The 16253-nt window shown below is 45.6% G+C and overlaps 1 long non-coding RNA gene across 2 annotated transcripts in view; it reads right to left on the bottom strand.

Annotated features, from left to right (window-relative positions):
* Window positions 1-61: 61 nt before the first annotated feature.
* Window positions 62-16253, bottom strand: part of LOC128110968 (uncharacterized) — a 21283-nt gene continuing 5091 nt past the window's right edge. The window contains exons 2-4 of one of the 2 annotated variants that reach the window (XR_008218429.1): window positions 6501-7816; window positions 3986-4639; window positions 62-3767 (exon numbers count right to left, since the gene is read on the bottom strand). This is a non-coding gene — a long non-coding RNA (uncharacterized LOC128110968). The other variant, XR_008218428.1, reaches the window with a different exon arrangement.

The raw sequence follows: 16253 nt of genomic DNA, 5'->3' as shown, positions 1-16253 counted from the left end.
TCTTATTGTTTAAAAACTTCGTTTTTTTTTTTTTTTTTTTTTTTTTTTTTTTTTTTTTTTTTGTAAAAAGTTTCTATTGAGACTTAAAATCGTACCAATTAAAATGTAGAAATACCTGAGATTGACCAGAGCCCTGTTCGAACTTCTTGAGGCTTCTGAGAGCAGCAACCTGGCTTAGCAGCTGCGTGGTTTCCTGGATGGGGAGAAACAACACTTACGGAACAGGGGCTGCCCTTTGTTCTAAGCCAGATGAATTTGTAAGGTTAAAATAGATCTATTTTGTTTTGCTCAAAACCAAGGTTATTTTCCCACGACTTATAAGGCTTATAAAGCCATTTAGAAATTGACAGTGTCATTGGGGCAGAATAAAGACACGATGCAGAATTGAAAGATTTGTGTCATTTTCTGCACGAGTTTTCGTTATTGCACAGTACGTGGTTGTACAATTTTTAGGCCGAATGCGTACTGCTTATTGGTTACCTGGGTTCCCCATCGTTAAAGTGGAAAGATAGGTCCCAGACGGTGCTTTATGATCATGACTTAGCAGTATTGAAACAGATTGAGTTTTTGCTCGGCTGCCCTCAAATGGCATTATTTTAGAAACTCTCGGAAAATAAGGATGTGAGACTAATCTGAGGTAAGAGGCTTGTCTCATAAAAGTATTTTTGATAATGCTATACAAAGTGGTCTTTTCTGTATGTTTGATGGCATGATCTTTAATTTAAATTTCATTAAAAAGCCTGATATGCTGACACGTTTAATCCTAGCACTCTAGCAGATAGATCTCTGTTAAAGGCTAAGCTAGTCTACATTGTGAGTTCCAGGACAGCCATAGAAACAAACAAGTAAATAAATAAAAAAGCTGTACCGGCAGGAGGTGGTGGTGAATGCCTTTAAACCCAGCACTGGGGAAGCAGAGGCAGGAGGAGCTCTGTGAGTTCGAGGACAGCCAAGGCTATACAGAGAAACCCTGTCTCAAAAAACAAAAAGCTTACACTAGTTCTAACTTTAACTTTTAGTGTATGCTCCACTGCTGTGTTATTATGGACAACTTCTAAGAACACGTTTCATGCCCTCTCACCATATAGCCCAACTTGACCCCCAACTCACTGCCTCAACTGTAGAATTACAGCAGGCGCTAGCACACCCAGCTAAAAAGTACTCAGTCACCATTATCAAATGCTTACCATGTCTTAGAACTTTGACTAGACTTCAAATACACTGAAGACTTCTTATTCCCATTTTATAAACAAGAAAATTGAAGTGTGTGTGTGTCGGGGATGAAGCTGCTTTCCCAAGGCTGTATTCCAGTAACTTGCAGAACTAGCATTTGTACCAGTTCTCTGGGATCCCAGAGCCTCCCTGGGTCAGCATGTGGCATACACTTCCAATTAAATACAAAAATATAACGAGGCAGTTTATATGGAACCCCACTTAATTGACTAATAATCTGGTAAGGAGGTGTTGTTATACCCATACTTTACAGGCAATGACAGCCCTTTAATACACAGTGGACAGCTTTTAAACTCCGGCTTGTTTGACGCCAAGCTTATTGCATAATTTCCCCTGCCATTTCCGTCCCCACCTCATTTGGCTGTTATTTCCTTCATTCAGGTACTTACAGTTGGTTAAATAATGGACACTGGGTGCTTATGAAATCCTTGTCCATGGGTTGTGCATTTTGGCACTGGGAAGCTGACATGAATAGTTGCTGAAGAGGTAAATGAGTAAACTGCCTGGCTGGTTGTTTAGACATTGGTGTCTCTGAGTCTGTTCAGTCTGAATTAGTCCCCTGAGTTAAAATCAACTCTTTGTGGACTAGAACTTTGTGTTTCTGAGTAGTAGGCCATTGAGGAGACTAAGGTCAAGCCAGCTTTGAGGGGCCATCTGGTTGGTCAGCTGCTCCACCCCCTCTATGACATCTGTCTCTCAGCTCTTAAGGCTGCACAGTTACTTCGGTTGCTGTCTCTTGCTTGAGGAGGAGCTCAAGGGCACGAGCATCCTTCTTCTTCTTCTTCTTCTTCTTCTTCTTCTTCTTCTTCTTCTTCTTCTTCTTCTTCTTCTTCTTCTTCTTTCTTCTTCTTCTCCTCTTCTTCTTCTCCTCCTCCTCCTCCTCCTCCTCGTCCTTCTTCTTCTTCCACACTAGCCTATCTCCTCAGTGTGCACTGAGAACAGGCAGCCAAAGATGCCAGAAGGGAGTGAGTAGTCTCTGGTAAGCACAGGTGCCTTGACTGCCTGAAGGGCTGGTACCTAAATCACAGCTTTTTTTTTGGGGGGGGGGCGGTTTCGAGACAGAGTATCTCTGTAGCTTTGGAGCCTGTCTTGGAACTCACTCTGTAGACCAGGCTGTCCTCGAACTCACAGAGATCCCCCTGCCTCTGCCTCCTGAGTGCTGGGATTAATGGTGTGTACCACTGCCGGCCAGCTTAAGTCACAGCTTTTTAAACTAGGGCTTGCAACCCCATATGGGATTGCATAACAGTGTGGAGAGCATGAAAAGTTTGTCAACAGTAAAAGGCATCAATCAATATATGACCAAAAATTAATTCCAAGTCAAACACACAGTGACTTTGAGATGTTTCTACAACACTTACCCATGTTGCATTGTACAGCATTACTGCAGCCTTGGTTCTGAACACTGGGCATGTGCACACGGTCTTGCCCATGCCAAGTCATACCATGCAACCATGCAATGCCAACAAAGGCTTCCTGAGTCACCTCTGCCCAGATTGGAAAGCATTGTGAGTTAGGAGGGGCCGCATCACTGTAAATACAAAGTTATTGCTCTTATAGAAACAAACTTACTGCTCTTCATCGTGTATCAAGTTAGTATATACTGTGTTACCATGTTTTATTTATTTACTTATTTGAGACAGTGTCTCACTATGAAGCCCTGCTCGGTCTGAAACTCCCAGAGATTCACCTGCCTCTGACTTCTGAGTGCTGAGACTGAAGGTGTATACAACCACACCTGTCTAGAATGTTGTGTTTATTTTTTAAATGCTATTTGGGGGCTAGTGAGAAGATGGCTCAGTAACTAAAGGTACTTCCTGCAAAGACTGGTAAGCTGAGTTTGATCCCCAGGCTCCACATGGTGGGAGAGAACTAGTTCCACTTGAAAATATGCACAGTAGCATATGCATGCTCCCCAATAAAAGAAATAAATGTAATTTTAAAAATTAAAAACTGCTTTTTCTACAAGGGAATCTGTCTTTTAAAAAAATTGAGGCAAAAAAAATTGAGGCTAAACATGGTAATCTCAGCACTGGGTGTGTGTGGAGGCAGATCTTCGTGAGTTCAAAGCCAGCCTGGTCTATATAGTAAGTTCCCAGGCAGCCAGGGCTACACAAAGAAGCCCTATTTAAATCATCATCATCATCATCATCATCATCATCATCATCATCATCATCATCTAATTGAGTTTTGGCTCGGGATTAGGACAGAATTTTCAACAGTTTTTGGAATTGCCCTAAACATATTTCTGCCATTTTAATTTATGTAAAGTAGCATTCTCAGGCATCAAAATTTCGATCATCCAAAAAATGCTGATGATGCCCTATGTCCTGCAACATCAAATATTTAGCTAAAATTTAGTTCTTTATGCAAAAACAAGCACATCTACTTCATTAGCCTGCAAATTTGCCTTTTTTCCTTTACATTTTATGTATTTGATATATATGTATGTATGTGTGTGTTCTGCTTGGTAAATACCCCAATGATGTTTTTCCCTTTCAAGTCAGTGACCCTCTAGCACAGTGGTTCTCAACCTTTTTTTTTTTTTTTTTTTCCTAAGATTTATTTATTTACTATGTATACAGCTACAGTGTTCTGTCTGCATGTGTGCCTGCATGCCAGAAGAGGGCACTAGATCTCATTACAGATGGTTGTGAGCCACCATGTGGTAGCTGGGAATTGAACTCAGGACCTCTTGAAGAGCAGTCAGTGCCCTTAACCTCTGAGCCATCTCTCCAGCCCGGTTCTCAACCTTCTTAATGCTGAGACCCTTTAATATAGTTCCTCATGTTGTGGTAATGCCCAACCATAAAATTATTTTGTTGCTACTTCATAACTATAATTTTGCTACTGTTATGAATCGTGTTTGATACGTAGGATATCTGATATGCCACTTCCCCAATGGGGTAGAGACCTATGTGTTGAGAACCGCTGCTCTAGCAGATGCCTCCTGCCTTTGGGACCTGCCCCCTCCACCCTCCCTATTCCACATCTGTTGGAGTGCACAGGGCTGCATTAAGATTTTCCATTCACTTGTCTTCTGCTACTTATTAGTCCTAGCAGTTTGAGGTCAGGGACCTTGTTTATGTTTTTATTTTTCTATGAGACAGGGTTTCTCCATGTAACAGCTCTGGTTGTCCTGGAACTCACTCTGTAGACCAGGCTGGCCTCGAACTCACAGAGATCCTCCTGCCTCTGCCTCCCGAGTGCAGACTAAAGGCATGCGCCACCACTGCCTGGCTGAGGGATTTTGAGAACAAAATAATCTGGTTTGGTGGAGGCCTAAGGCCTTCTATCTTGAAGGCCCAGGAAGGAGCAGGAGTGTCTGAGGAAAGATGAGCATCCAGGTGATGTGGTACCCTCTTCCTCCAAAGCAGTGTTCTGACTGTGGTCTTGTCTGCCGTTCCTGGAAAGAGGAAGAAGTGCAGAATGGTGTGAGTCAGCCTTGTTTTCTCTCCCACACGGATGCTGGGGCCTCAGGAGTGAGAATGTTGCCTCTGCTCTGCTCTGCATTGGTTGTCTCAGGAACATGGAAGTTTCTAGCATGATAGCTGCCCCATGATGGACCTGGTACAACTTCAGGTACATGGTCCCTGGACTGAATACTCACCCCCACACTGGTCACAGGGATGCTTGCTGTACGTGCTGCAAGTGCTTGTGGAGATGCTGTGCAAGGCGTGTTCTGCCTGAGATTCTGGGACTGCTACTTTATTCTGGGTCCTGGCAGCCATCTACAAACCTCTGTGAGGGAGCACCACACAGTCCTCCCCCCTCCCCCCGTCTCGTTTCTAATCGGTTGTGAATGTGGTGGTTTGCCCACACAGATGAAGGCACCACGGGCCTGTGGGTGAACCCTGATCCCTAATGATCTGTGGGAAGTGGGTCCTATTATTGGAGTACCAGGCCACACCCCTAGGAGTATGTCTCACCAGATGCTTTGTGCTTAGTTAGGGCTACCTGGGGTCTAGGAGTCATCTGTATCATAAAGTGAGTACCGATATGTGTGGCTGTGTTCTGGGATTTGTGTGTCGTGCCCCCCCCCCCCCCCCCGTGTGTGTGTGTGTGTGTGTGTGTGTGTGTGTACTGGGAGACTTCATCATTCTTCACCCTGTTGCCTTGAGAGGAAGGCTCTTACTGAACTAGAATCTTACCTGTTTCTGCCAGGCTGACCAGTCACCAGCTCTCAGTATCTGCCTGTCTCTCTGCCCTCTAATGCTGGGGTTACCGGTACATACAGCCCGGGATCACACTCCAGTCCTCAGCTTGAAGAGCAAGCGCTCATTTAACCCCTGAACCTCTCCAGCCTCTAGGATCCATTCATGTCTTGAAACTCTCCTGCTTACCTTTGTGGGACCTGGTTTTTCTCAGGGCAGAAGCTTATTAAAACACAGGTTGGGGGCCTAGCAAGACAGCTCAGTGCGAAAGCATCTTGGGTTTGCTGCAGCTGAGTTCAATTCTAGTGCCTACGTATTTGAAGGAGAAAGCAGAACCTCTCAAGTTGTCCTCTGACCTTCACAGGCACACTGTAGTGTGCACACGCCCATACATACTACTAAACAAATGTGATTTAAAAAGACTTTTAAATCAGTGGGGCCATGGTGGCACACACCTTTAATTCCTGCACTAGGGAGGCAGAGACAGGCAAATCTCTTTGAGTTCCAGGCCAGCCTGGTCTACAGAGTGAGTTCTAGGATGGGCCAGGGCTACCAGAGAAATCCTGTCTCCAAAAACCAATTGTGTGTGTGTGTGTGTGTGTGTGTGTGTGTGTGTGTGTGTGTGTGTATGTGTGTGTGTGTGTGTGTGTGTGTGTGTGTGTGTGTGTGTGTGTGTGTGTGTGTGTTTTAAATCGCTGACTGAACTGGGCCTTGCAGAGGAGAGGATGTTTTTCCTGGGTGGGACATGAGGTTTCTGGTGGTTTCCCAAAGGTTGCAGGTGCTATGCATCCCAGGACTGCACTCTACATAAGAGCTCAGTGTTCATTTACTTTGGATTCCCCCCAAAACAGAGAGCTTTCTCAGGAGCTTTCTTCCTAGGTATTTCTGGGCAGTCGGTCTGCAAAGGAAATCGCTGAAGAGGCATGTCTGTGACCCAGTGAGTAGGTCATGGAAACAGTCCCCAGGTCCAGTTGTACAGGGTGAGACTGTTTTATGTTGATCATAACCTGTTAGTTAGAATCTGAGTGACCTGAGATCCTCATCGGTCACCACCCCAGTGAGACACGTGCACACTCTCCCTTCACCTCACAGAAACTGTTGCTTAGTGCACACCTGTGTGGGACTCTGGTGTCCTGACATCCACTTCCGGGTCTTCCCACTGTGGAGGGACTGGTTAATCTGCTTGGTGGATCCAGGTTCTAGCAGTAAGCTTCTTCCCTTACTCTTGATTTGGTTGTTCTGATGTTGTTGCAGACAGGTTAGAGGGGTGGCGGGGTCTGAGTGCAGTGCTGAGAAGGAGGCCCGGGAACCCCGGGAGGCCTGGGAAGCCTGGGAAGCCAGGGCCTTACGGTCTGCACCACCTGGGAAGCCCAGGAAGCCCGGGAAGCCTGGGCCTTATGGTCTGCACCACCTGGGAAGCTGCATTTTCCTCTAGGCTACTGCTTGTCACTCTTCAGCCACTGTGCATCCTGTCCAGGGATGTGCACTGGACACTAGAGTTTCAGTAGGTACCAGGGTCATAATATCCACTCATGTTTATTTTCAATGGGAGCCAGCATTTTAGAGATTAGGAGATTTGGGGCTCAGCAGTATATGAGGTCCTGGATTTGGTTCCCAGCACCCACATGGTGGCTCACAGCCATCCTTAACTCTAGTTCCAGGGAGTCTTAATACCTCTTCTAGCCTCTAATAAAGTGCACTTACATGCAGGCAAAACACCAATACACATAAAGAATAGATAAAAATCTTAAAAATGAGGCGATTTTACATGCATGGTTTCTGGCACTTGAAAAGCTGGAAGCCTTGGCACACTGGACATACCATTAGACAGTCTTGTCTCAGCCAGATGGTCAAAGCCTGGCTTAGGGCCTGACTGCTCATGCATGAACACCATTGTCCCCCATCCAGGTGTGCATGAACTCTGCCCAAGTATGTTCGTGCACTCTCCCTACCCAGGTGTACATTTCTACCCACACCTGGGCCATCGTTCACTGTTGTTTATTTTCCCTCTGTGCATCTTTATTCATTTCAGTCATACGTTCACATCCCTCTAGGTTCCAGTTGTCGAGAATCTGAACATTCAACACACTGTGTTTCAGTCTGTTTTTTCTTCCTGTAATGAAATAGCTGAGGCAGGCTAACTTTTTGTTCAAGTGAAGAGATCTATTTAGCTTGTAGTGTTGGAAACTGAAAGTCCACTCAGGCAGTCCCATCAATTCAGCAGTGTGGCGGCAACGTGTAAGAGATCACACTTGTGTTGGGATTGACAGATCTCTGGGCAGACCAGGGAGCCTGGGCACTGTGTGAGTGTCCTTTCCTGACAAGAGCACCTTAAGGAACGAAGGGTTTGCTTTGCTCACAGTTCCAGGGTGCGGGCCATCCTGGTAGGGCGGGCTCGACCGCAGGAGCTAGCACATTTAGTCTGCAGTCTGGAAGAAGAGAGAAATGAATGCTTATGCTCAGTGCACTTTCCCATTTTCACACAGTCCAGAAGCCCAACCCAGGCAATAGTGCTAATACCAGTGGGTGGGTCTCATTTAATTAATTAATTAATTAATTAATTAATTAATTAATTAATTAATCTATCTATCATCTATTTATTTCTCCATCTATCTATCTATCCATTCATCCATCCATCCATCCACCTACCCACCCACCCGTCCATCCATCCACCCACCCACCCATCCATCCATCCATCTATCCATCTATCTATTTATTTTTCGAGACAGGGTTTCTCTGTGTAACAGCTCTGGCTGTCCTGGAACTCGATCTGTAGAGCAGGCTGGCCTGGAACTCACAGAGATTCCCCTGTCTCTGCCTCCTGAGTGCTGGGATTAAAGATGTGCGCCACCAATGCCTGACAGGTCTCATCTTATTAACCCAAGGAAGACACTTGCCAACAAGCATGCCCAGAGGCCTGTTTTCCAGGTGAGTCTCTATCTCATCACCTTGACAGTTCAGATTAAGCATTCCTGGCAACAAAGCACCACACAGTGTGAGAATTAAGACATCAGAGATTTATTTTCACGGGCTGGAGCTTCCACACATCAGTGGTAAGTGCTTGCTGTTTTTTTGGTCCTTGGATCTCAAGGCCAGGCTCTCTGTTCTGCTTCCAGTGTATGCCGACAGCTTTTGGTGTCCCTTGCTTGTATTTACAAAGCTCTAATCTTTATAAAATTGTATCTTGTTTATTTACTTATCACACACAGACACACACACACACACACACACACACACACACACACACACACACACAAACAGAGCTTCAAGTAGAAGCTGGAGGACAACTTGAGGGTGTTTTCTCTCTTCTTCCACTATGTGGGACGTGGGATCAAACTTGGGTCATCAGGTTTGGTGGCATGTCCCTTTATCTGATGAGCCATCTAGCTGACCTACAAAAGCGCTAATCTTTTTTCTTCTTCTTATTGTTACTTCAGGCAGAGTCTTACCATGTGGCCCTGGCTGGCTTGGAACTCACAGAGAGCCACCTCCCTCCGCCTCCCAAGTGCTGGGGTTAATGGCGTGCACTAGCATGCCCCGCTGAAGCTTTAATCTTGATAATGACGGTGCACACCTGAAATCCCAGCACAAGGGAGAGGGAGGACTGACGCTGTAAGGCCAGCCTGGGCCACAAAGCAAGCCTGTTTTTAAAAAGGAGATAAAATTATTGAAAAACAGCTGCAGGCTCCACTGTTGCTGTCACACGGTTTGTGTGTCCTCGGGTGTGTCTTTACATGGTATTCTCTCCGAGTGAGCCAGCCTGCACCTCATCCCTTCTTAGAGAACGCTGTGTGCATTGGGTTAAAGGCGCACCCCATGCAGGATGCCCTCTATTACTTGTTTATATTACTAGTTTATATCAAGTTAAAAACACAGCGAGCCTAGAATTTACCACCAGGCCTTTGTTCGTCAGCCCTTGGGGAACTACACTGGCCAGTGCCTCAGGGGCTCCTCGCATTTGTCCGATTTTCAGGACAGGTCTGGTCGGCTCGATGCTCCACACATTACTCCCCCACCAGTCCTCCTAGGGGTGGAGTCTCTCTCTCCGTATAACTCTTCATAGGTAAGGAAACGGAAGCACAGAGATGGAGTGAAGTTTGACTAAGGTCACCGTGGAGTCAAAGTTGGTCTGAACAAAGCAGGCAGCTGAGTCTGAAGGTGAAGCTCGGCCAACTTCACACTTCTCCCTAATGGTAGTGACATCAGGGAGCTACCCTCTGAGCTGCGGCTCAGAGGAGTCTGAATGCCATTTCCAAGTGCGCTTGTGAGGTAAAGCAAGCCTCCTCTAGGCTCTGCAGCCTCCCAAGGTCATACTGAGGGTATGACGCCCTGCCTGGCCAGCGTGTTGTGTTTAAACTTCCTCTTAGAGTCAATTTCTATGTGTCTGTGATATTCTCTAGTAGATGGAAGAACCTTCCAGAAACCTAACAACATGCTCTAAATAGCCTTTATTTTTTGGTACAGATCTGAGTAAATATAGCAAGCACCAGATGGGACTGTGGAATTCTTAAGGAAAGAGTGGATTCATTTTGAGTTTTCTTAAATTAGGTGAGCTCCCACGTCCAGCTCTCCCAACGTGACATTCTGTGCTATTAAACTTGGTAAATGGAGCCCAGCTATTCTGAGCTTTGTGTGCTAGAAGCCTCTGCTCAGAGCTCCTGCTTTGGGTTAGTTCATAAGGCTGCTTTTATATTGGTGCTTTGTGCAGAAGAAGGTCTCTCCTGCTGGATATTTACAAAATTCATGGCTTTTTCTTTTCTTTCTTTCTTTCCTTCTTCCTTCCTTCCTTCCTTCCTTCCTTCCTTCCTTCCTTTCTTTCTTTCTTTCTTTCTTTCTCTCTCTCTCTCTCTCTCTCTCTCTCTCTCTCTCTCTCTCTCTCTCTTTCTTTCTTTTTTTTTCAAGACAGGTTTTCTCTGTGTAGCATTCCTGGCTGTCCTGGATCTCACTCTGTAGACCAGGCTGGCCACAAACTCACAGAGATCCACCTGCCTCTGCCTCCCAAGTGCCAGGATTAAAGGCATGCACCACCACTGTCTGGCTGATGGCTTTTCTTTGTTATTGTTCATGTATTATTATTTTTTAGTTAACATACAAAGTCAGGCCCACTTTTAATTTTTTTAAAAACATTTACTTGTCTGTATGTATGTGGTCGTATGTGCGCCACAGTGCATGCGTGGAAGCCAGAGGACAACTTCTGAAAATCTGTTGTCTGCTTCCACCATGCGGGCCCTGGGGATGGAAGACCTGGCGGCAGGTGCCTTTACCCACTGAGCCACCTCGGTGACCCATTATAGCTGTTTTTAGCACATGCTTTTGCTGCCTTAAAATCCCAGTTGTAAAGACATGACAGGTTGCATTTCCTTAGCAGGCTATCTCCAAAGCTCGCCATCATGCTAAGAAATAAGGGCTTTTGAAAGGACTGTAGGACTTGTTCAGATGAGATCCCTAAACCAGCAGACTTGTGGAGTAGACAAGGTGATGGCCAGGGCCAGGGGATGGACATGGAGCTGACCTTGAATGTTTCAGAGCGTTGGTTTACAAGATGAAAAGAGGTTCTGGAAATGGAGGTGGCGATTGCTGCGTTAACAGTGTTAACGAGGCAAACTTGATGATCTAGACAGGTGAGTGTTTATGTGTCTCTGCATCTCTGTATATCCTGATCAAAACCCCATCACAGCTTCACAACAATAGCTAGGCACTAGATCCATGTCTGCACAAATGGTGGTAGCTACATAAAAGCTCATCTTCCTGCAGTTAATATAAATATGCACAGTGTAAATATTATTTGTCTGAAATATGCTTTCTTTCTTTCTTTCTTTTTTTCAGATTAAATGTTCCTTGGCAAACAACAATCCATTTAACTCTGACTAAGCTCTGTGATTGTGAAGATGCCGTGTTAGCACTTTGAGCTATTGTTATCCAGTCCATGGTGGATGATAATACTCTACAGTATTAAAAATTGGCCGGGCGGTGGTGGCGCACGCCTTTAATCCCAGCACTTGGGAGGCAGAGCCAGGCGGATCTCTGTGAGTTCGAGGCCAGCCTGGGCTACCAAGTGAGTTCCAGGAGAGAGGCGCAAAGCTACACAGAGAAACCCTGTCTCGAAAAACCAAAAAAAAAAAAAAAAAATTGTTTTAGCCTTGCGGTGGAGGCCCATACCTTTAATCCCAGTGCTTGGGAGGCAGAGGCAAGCACATCTCCATGAGTTTGAGGCCAGCCTGGTCTACAGAAAGAGTTCCAGGACAGGCTCTAAAGCAACACAGAGAAACCTTATTTTGAAAAACAAACCAAAATAAAAAAACCAAAACCAAACAAAAAAAATTGTTTTAAAGCCATGAAATTTGGTCTGGAGAGATGGCTCAGTGGTTAAGAGAACTTGTCACTCTTGTAGAGGACCAGGGTTCAATTCCCATGGTGGCTCACCACCATCTGTAACCCCAGTTCAAGGGGGGATCCAACAGGCACACATATGATGCACATACATACATACAAGCAAAACATTCATACACATAAAGTAAAATAAGTAAGTCTAAAATTTTAAAAATGTTGAAATTTACTTAGCAACACAAGTAAAATACAAGTAAATTAAGATTAGTTATAGTTGTTTAAATGAGGAGTGACTGCCATATGCTTATGAACTTCAACACTTGGTGTCACCCCCACATTGACGCTGTTGTTTGGGGAGGTTATGGAACCTTTGGGTGGTGGAGGCTTGTTCACTGGGGGGTGGCTTTTGGTGTTTATAGCCTGCCCCCACTTCCAGTAGGCACTCTCTGCTTCCTGTGCCTGGTTGAGATGTGATCTCTCAGCTTCCTGTTCCTACTGCAATGCCTTCCTGGCCATTATGGACGTCTGGCCTTCTGGAACTATAAGTAAAAATACACGCTTAAATCACCTTTGGTCATGGTATTTTATTATAGCAACAGGAAGTAGCCAGTAGCTGATATATCCGTCTTCAGCAAGGTTTGTGTGAAGGGGAGCGAAGCTGAGCACTGGGACCATGTCTTGCCGTATTCTGTGTTTACCTCACTCCAACTCCCTTGCTTTCTCCAGGAGGCAGGTGAAGCCTGTGTTCTTTTCTTAGCCTGAGTTTGTCCACTAGAAGAGGGCCTTGCCCCTAGCCTGTCCATTGCATAATGCCAGGAACTGCATGTGGGCAAACTGATTCATAATGAGAACAGCTCGAAGAAATAATGGTCTTCATTATTGAGAACTACAAAGCTGAGAAACATTTTGTGCCTTGGCAATCAGGATCAGATGTGCATGATTGGCTACAGCCTACTGTGAGAAGGCACCCATCACTCTGTGATCACTCATAAAACATCTCTAGACCAGCTTCTTGGCAAGATGGGCTCCTTTTTTTCCCTTCTGAAATGGTTTCTCTGTGTAGCCCTGGCTGTCCTGGAATTTGCTCTAGGATTAAAGGCATGTGCTGCCACGACCTGGCTGGCAAGATGGCTCTTTAGAGGAGAGAATCCCTGCCATCATCAGCTAGTTTATTGCAAGATAAAGTTCTTTCTCTAGCAGAACCTTGCTGCTGCTAATTGACTTCCAACATGTGGTGAGCAGTAACAACGCCTTAGAGAGCAGGTGTTGTGAGCTCAAGTCCTTCGAGCTTTGGGCAGGTGATATCAGAGTGAGACGACTGGGGTGCAGCAGGAAGAGTGCCAGGGACTGTGGCAAATTAAGGGACTGATTTAAAAGCGTTACAAGCCGGGCGGTGGTGGCGCACGCCTTTAATCCCAGCACTCGGGAGGCAGAACTAGGCGGATCTCTGTGAGTTCGAGGCCAGCCTGGTCTACAGAGTGAGATCCAGGACAGGCACCAAAACTACACAGAGAAACCCTGTCTTGAAAAGCAAACAAACAAACAAAAATTACACTTGTCAGGGCACAGTAGCATATATATAATGGTAATCTCTGCACTTGAGAGGCTGATGTAGGAGGATTGTGGGTCCAAGACTAGCTGGGCTGCATAGTGAGACTGTCTAAAAACATCTAACTAAGCCAGGCGGTGGTGGCACACGCCTTTAATCCCAGCACTTGGGAGACAGAGACAGGTGAATCTCTGTGAGTTCGAGGCCAGCCTGGTCTACTGAATGAGTTCCAGGACAGCCAGGACTGTTACACAGAGAAACCCTGTCTCAAAAAATAAAATAAAAACATCTAACTAAATAAGACATTACATTTAATTAGTGGAGATAAACCCTCAGATTAAAAATCCACACAGACCAAACAAGATGGGTAGTGTCTAGCTGGTGAGTACCAGTTGGCAATTTCTGCTGTGAAATGGGAATGGAAGGGGCGCAGGGGGCCTTCGGTTCCAACTCCTGCTTTTCAGAAGAGAAACATGAGTAAGAGACAGCCTGGAACCAGGGCTGGGGGAGAATCTCGATTTAGATAATCTGAGGACTCTCTCCTACCTCACTGCTAGCTAAAAATATTTCATCCCTAGATTAAAAAAAAATGCCTTCTAAGTTTGGATTTAAATCTTTTAAAAACTAGATAAATGTGTTTTATTCTGTCGCACTGCCTATCATGAGTCTGATACTTCTCTATTTTAATAATAGCTGCTACTTCCCAACTAAACCCCAAACTCTGTGTTTGGCAGAAACTTTGTATGCATACTGTGTTCTTGCTAGCTTTTTAGAATTATATTTTATTTTCATTTTCTTCCTTTTCTTTTTTCTTCAAGACAGTGTTTCTCTGTGTAGCCCTGACTGTCCTGCTCTGTAGACCAAGCTGGCCTCAAACTCACAGAGATCCATCTGCCTCTGCTTCCTGAGTACTGGGTTCAAAGGCCTTCGCCACCACCGCCCGGCTATAATTTGTAAAATGAACGTGTACAGGGTCTGGAGTCTGGGGGAGGGGGGTGATCTGCAGGATGCAGTACTGAGGCCATGTGACGTTCTCTGGACTGTGTTTGGTGGTGTGGATCCAGGAAGTCCTCCTCACCAAGACTGGGGCTTTAATGTGATTCTGAAACTCAGAGAGACGGCATGTGTGAGGTATCTCCGCATTCTCTCTGGTACAAACCAAACAGGAGTCTTTAAAGTCTTCTGGCCCAGACAACCTGGTGTGGTATAGGATTGCCCCAGGAGCTCATCTGGGCAGAGAAGTTTCCATGGTCACTTGTAGAGGCCTGTGTGTCCTGCACTGGATGATATGAGCTAAAACTTGGTGCAGCAGGCAGGTGAGAAGGTTGGTTTCTGTCCATGGTACAAAGCTGAGAGCCAGAACTCAGAGCCAATGGATGTACTGCATGGAAAAGAGGGGTGTGAGCCCACATACCTCCATCGGGGTTGGATTTGTAGGGGTGTGAGCCCACATGCCTCCATCGGGGTTGGATTTGTAGGAAATGGTATGTCAGCTCTTGTGTTAGGATGGGTTCATCCGATCCTATAAATGGCATTGCCCTCCAAGGTCTCATTTTCATACCACACTCACCTTCTAATAGTTGTTCTGGTCCGGGACAAGAGGAGTGACTTGATCAGATCACCTTGTCAATAAGTATACAAGAGCTACAGCCAGAGGACTCTCCATTTGCACATGAAAAATAACTGTGATAACTACTCATTTTAATTGTGGTGCTTAGAAAGAGGCTGGTGTGTTTGTATGAATTGCTTCCAGTGATGGGCTGAGCTGAGCCTTTGAAGGCACTGGTGAATTTGTTCTGGGGCTTGAGTCCTGTCTGGGTTGTGAGTTCTGTGTACCATGGGAGAGCCTCCAGTGCAGACCACTTATCTTCTCATGACAAACACATCTGATACTCATACCAACCCAGAAAACACTCATATCAAAGCCACACATGCTGGAGAAGGCATAGGCGGGGGGCGTGGCGGGGGATGGCTGGCCTTTTTACTGCTGAGTGTGTATGAATAAACATTTTGTCCATCTGCCAGCCTGCCTGCTCCCAATACACCCTTCTCCTAAGAATGTAACATGTAGCATGCACACTTGGTTGGTTGCATTTCCAATTCTGCTTAGAAGCTTGGAGCTGAGTATCTGTCCCACATCTCAGAGGGCCTAGGTGGCTTCCCATGTCTGGATGTTAGCTTCCTTTTCTCCCCTCTGCCTCCTAGTGCTGGAATTAAAGGTGTGCTCTAGCCGGGCGGCGGTGGCGCATGCCTTTAATCTCAGCACTCGGGAGGCAGAGGCAGGTGGATCTCTGTGAGTTCGAGGCCAGCCTGGTCTACAGAGCAAGATCCAGGACAGGCACCAAAACTACACAGAGAAACCCTATCTCGAAAAACATGCATACACACACACATATATACATACATACATAAAGGTGTCCTCCACCACAGACTGCAAAGAGGCTTTGAAGTTCATCCTTTATGGTAGGAATAGCTTATCCAGTGGTGTGTAGTTGGGGCTCATTTTTCAATGTAAGGTTTGCTCTTTGCAGTGTAAAATCTATGCTTTGCAACATGTTGAGGTGCAGGAAGCTTGGGGTAGATTTTTTTTTTTTTTTTTTTTTTTTTTTTTTTTGGTTTTTCAAGACAGGGTTTCTCTGTGTAGCTTTGCGCCTTTCCTGGAACTCACTTGGTATTCCAGGCTGGCCTCGAACTCACAGAGATCCACCTGCCTCTGCCTCCCAAGTGCTGGGATTAAAGGTGTACGCCACCACCGCCCGGCAGGGGTAGATTTTTGTAAGCACCTGTTATGTGTGTTCTTTCTTTGTGGGCTATAAGACTCCCTAGAGGCTGGCTTCTGCTTTTCAGATATAATTTCTTTTTCTTTCTTTCTTTTTTTGTTTATTGTTGTTTTTGTGTTTTGGGACAGGGTTTCTCTGTGTAGCTTTGGAACCTGTACTAGAACTCACTCTGTAGACGAGGCTGGCCTTGAACTCAAGAGATCCACCTGC

This window comes from Peromyscus californicus, unplaced genomic scaffold (assembly GCF_007827085.1).
Source record: "Peromyscus californicus insignis strain IS unplaced genomic scaffold, ASM782708v3 Scaffold_15__1_contigs__length_86483966, whole genome shotgun sequence".
NCBI classification, from domain to species: Eukaryota; Metazoa; Chordata; class Mammalia; order Rodentia; family Cricetidae; genus Peromyscus; species Peromyscus californicus.
The sequence above is the reverse complement of the archived record's forward strand: the minus strand, read 5'-3'. Positions and strand labels throughout refer to the sequence as shown.